Genomic DNA, 4,336 nt, shown 5'->3' with positions numbered 1-4,336 from the left:
AACAAATAGTTTTGTCACCCAAATGTGCATTCCTATATTCCATAGTTTGTCCTTTAAATTTTTTTATTTAGCTCTGACCAGTGTGGCTTAGTTGGGTAGGCGTCAGCCCACAAATCCTGGTTTGATTCCTGGTCGGGGCACAACTGATTGATGTTTGTGTCTTACGTCAATGTTTCTCTCCCTCTCTTCCTCCCCCTCTTCCCCTCTCTCTAAAAATAAATAAAAATCTTTTTTTAAAAATAAAAAAATTTATTTAAATGTCTTCTAAGTCACTTTTAACCTATTTCCCCCTTCTGTCCCTTTTTCTTACAATTTATCTGTTAAAGGATCTGGCCATTTTGTCCTGTAGGGTTTCCTGCAGTTTGGATGTTGCCCATTCATACTCATCACACTGCTTTCCAGGCTCCTCTGTCCTCCATCAGCGGAGATTTGGGCTGTGGAAAGGAGGCATTGTGAACGTGACTATCTCACCAGCTTATCCATGGTCTTCTCCAAGAAATCTTGCAAATGGGGCTGATGCATGTGGAGCCCTCCCCACGCAGTGGTGGTGCCTGCTTCCTCAGCCTGCTCAATTGGACTCCCAGCAAACCCAGCTTCCCTCGTGGAACTCTCTCCACCCCAGGGCCAGGGGACCTCGAACACCACCGCAGTCTCCTGGCTTCATTCCAGGCTCTGGCTGACTTCAGTGAGGTGGTGGAAGAAGCAGCCGGTTCCTCCCCACAAAAAATGCTATAGAGCCTGCCTGGAGTGGGGCCTGCTTGAAACAGCATTACAGCAAATCAGGCGATCTCTGCCCATTGGTAATGCCCCTGGCAAGTTGCTTCGAAAGTGAGCCTGGTCTTGGCTGGGTGACTCAATTGATTGGAGCGTTGTCCAGTACACCAAAAGGTTGCTGTTGTGATCCCTGGTCAGGGCACATACCTGGGTTGTGGGTTCAATCCCTGGTCGGGGCTCACACCTAGATTGTGGGCTTGATCCCTGGTCAGGGCACAGAGGGAAGAGGCAACCAATTGACGTTTCTCTGTCACATCGATGTCTCTCTGTACATCTCTTTCTCTCTCTCCCTCTCCTTATTTCTCTAAAATCAATATACATATCTTAGGGTGAGGATTAAAAAAAAAAGAAAGAGGCTTTTTAAAAAAAGTGAGCCTGTGTCCCGTGAAGCAGAGGGGATTGCCTAAAAGTGTTCTTTGTCAAAGCCTCTTATTGCCATGTCCTGGCTGGGCCTATAACATGGGCGGGGCTGCCCCAGGTGACACAGGAAGCTGCTAATCCTTGTGCCAGATCCTACAAGAACGTGCAGAACCTACATGTAAATATTGCATCATTACCTCCATCTGGTGATCTAGTGGCCAGTACCAGCATAGCCCTGAGCCCTGAGCCCTGAGCCCTGAGCCCTGAGCCCAGAGCCCTGAGCCCTGAGCTATGCCCATCTAAAGACAGCCACTCACCTGACTAACACTATTCCAGCTCCAGGGAAACACTTTGTTCCAGTGCTTACCTTGTGTTCTGAAATCCAAAGGCAACTATGTTTGGGTGCCATGAAGGTTTGCGTACTGTGCCTCCTCTGATCTTGGAGATGGCCACTGCTTCTCATGACAGGCAGGATTTGAGCTGCAGAAGGTTTAGGTGAAAGAAGAGACATATTAACTTGTCAAAACCTTCCTTCCAGATAGCATGAATGTAAGAGATTTACACGAACCCAAGTATCATTTCCCATGGATGCTGGGTATTCGTATCCTTGCTTCTCTGTGTTCCAAATGGTAATCCCAGAGGTATCACATGGTGGCTAAGGAATACTCTGAGACAGCAAACAATTCATACTACTCTGAAGTTTATATGTATGTATGATATCTACACACACACACACACACGCTTATATTATACAGAAACAGGATATCGGTTCTCTACAATGGAACCTGGATGAACAGTGGCCACTAATAATGTAGAAAGTTACATACTTATAAAAAGATTCAGCAAAATTTTATTAAAATTTCAAATTAATGCTATGTCAGCATGACTTAAATCACATGGACTTTAAATTCTTTAAAATAATTAGACGTGATATGGGGCCCTGCAAATGTGAAGGCTGGACCAGACCTTGCCCTTGGACTCCGAGCTGTAAGGCAGTGCAGAGCAATGTCCCAGTAAGCCCTCGCTAACTGCAACCTGCTTTCTTTAAAGCTCAAGGTCTGAGCCATTCTCCTTAAAGAATACTGCTGTTTCTGCCTCTTTTCTTTTTGACCATTATTTCAATTTTAATTGTGAATGCAGATTACTTGATTAATTACAATCCTAAAAACTTTCAAATGTTTGTGGTAGCCCAGAGTAGTAAGACATTAGGATTTCTTCTCCTCTTACTTTGCAGTTGTTTCCAAGTTCTCTATTTTTCTAAATTTTCAAATTTTCCAAATTACTTTTTATTATCTGATAAAAAACATAAAGAAAAAACCCAACAAACCTCTGTTGTTGAGCAGGATATAACTTTTCTTGATCAGGAATCTGATTCCTGTAAACCCCAATAAATTTTTGTAAAGGTTTTTTTTTAATTTTATTTTTAGAGAGAGGGGAAGAGAGGGAGAAAGAAGGGAGAGAAACATTGGTTGGTCGCCCCTCATACACTCCCTGACCGGGGACCAAGCCTGCAACCCAGTCCTGTGCCCTGACTGGGAATCAAACTGGCAATCTTTTGCTTTACAGGATGACACCCAACCAACTGAACCTCACTGGTCAGGGCTAAACCCCAATACATTTTAAGAGAATCGATTTAGCTGTTCAGTGACTGGGTGTCTACTACATGCCAAGCACCATTCTGGTAGCTGTGATACAGCAGTAAAGTTTTCACTTTCTGAAACAAAACATCTCAGATTCTCTCTTAAAAAAATTCACAGGGAACTGTAGTATAAAGCCAAGTGGATGATGGTTGGGGAATGAGGAGAGGTAGAAACAGGAAGTAACCTTAACTCTGAATTGATTTGGGAGATTCATTTATTCTGTCTTACACCTAAGTCTCTCTACCTATAAAATGATTTCAATATTCTTATACACATCAAATTTATGCAACAAACCCTATTTTAAACAGATATTTAGTAATTATTACAGTGAAATGGATGGAGTCTTTTTGAAATGGGTTTTTGTGACATACAAATACCTACGTTTATTATTTTTAAGATTTTATTTATTTACTTATTTTTAGAGAGAAGAAGGGAGGGAGAAAGAGAGGGAGAGAAACATCAATGTGTGGTTGCCTCTCGTGTGCCCCCAACTGGGGACCCGGCCCACAACCCAGTGACTGAGAATCGAACCAGCGACCCTTTGGTTCACAGGCTGGCACTCAATCCACTGAGCCACACCAGCCAGGGCCAAATACTTATTTTTAAAGGTAAGTCTCAGTGAGAATGATTAGTAATTGCAATCAGCCTCATTCATGGAGTCACAGAATAGAAGACCAGCAGCCTCCTCCCTAGGTGAGAAGTTCTCTGAAGATTTTGTAATGGTCAGTGATTTCAGCTTATTGTTCAAAGGAATACCAGAGAAGGTTCTATAATCCCCTCAGTGGGTACAGGTTGAGGGTGTTATAGCACACACCCTGATGAAGTTGGAACTTGCCAGCTGCTGAAAGGGACAGGCAGGGTGGAGACAGTTCCGGAAGAACAAAGTTCAGTCCAGGCCTCATGCCCCTTCCTGGTCAGCTACCACACCCCTAGCTTGGGTGTTCAAAACTTGAATATTTTATAAATTAGCCCCAAAATAAAGAGCAAAGGTCACTTCCATTAGAGGTTGGAAAATGGTGTCCCCCAATCAAGCTGGGGGTAGGTACTATAGAAGGAGCAACTCCCCTCTCTCCTTACCTGGTGGTAAGAAAGAAACAGGGAAGGACTGAGTGAGGGGCTACCTACCTTCAGGTTTTGGGTGGGGTGTGGCTAAACCAGAACAATTATTTTCCTGATTGACATTTAACTTCAGATCTGATGGAAATTCCTATAAAAGCACTGTTTCCTCATGTTTGTAGAACTGGAGGCAAGCTTGTCAAACTTATACTTGCCAAAATTCTGGATGATTACTTGCTTCTTGAATTTGTTTTGATCTGATCAGCTTCTCACAGCTAGTATCATCTTTAGATCTGTGCAAGAGGGGCCCCTGCCCTGTGCCCCACATTTCAGAGTTCCACAGGTCACAAAAACACACTTATTAACTCACAGGTACTGCTTGGCTGAGGATCAGCTAGTTAGCATTGGCACAGCCTGGCTGTGACCTTGAACTTCTGCTCCCATTATCGACGAGATGTTTAGACACCTTGTGTCCTTCAAACTAAAGGTAACTGTGAACTGTAATT

The 4,336-nt window shown here is 43.5% G+C and overlaps 1 long non-coding RNA gene across 1 annotated transcript; it reads right to left on the bottom strand.

Annotated features, from left to right (window-relative positions):
- Window positions 1-268: 268 nt before the first annotated feature.
- On the bottom strand, window positions 269-4,336 carry LOC149991564 (uncharacterized). Its single transcript, XR_016508652.1, has 4 exons — window positions 4,201-4,336; window positions 1,502-1,614; window positions 922-1,078; window positions 269-434 (listed from the first exon to the last, which is right to left on the bottom strand). It is a non-coding gene; the product is annotated as an uncharacterized LOC149991564 (long non-coding RNA).

This window comes from Furipterus horrens, unplaced genomic scaffold (assembly GCF_987537825.1).
Source record: "Furipterus horrens unplaced genomic scaffold, mFurHor1.1.pri manual_scaffold_17, whole genome shotgun sequence".
Classification (NCBI taxonomy): domain Eukaryota; kingdom Metazoa; phylum Chordata; class Mammalia; order Chiroptera; family Furipteridae; genus Furipterus; species Furipterus horrens.
The sequence above is the reverse complement of the archived record's forward strand: the minus strand, read 5'-3'. Positions and strand labels throughout refer to the sequence as shown.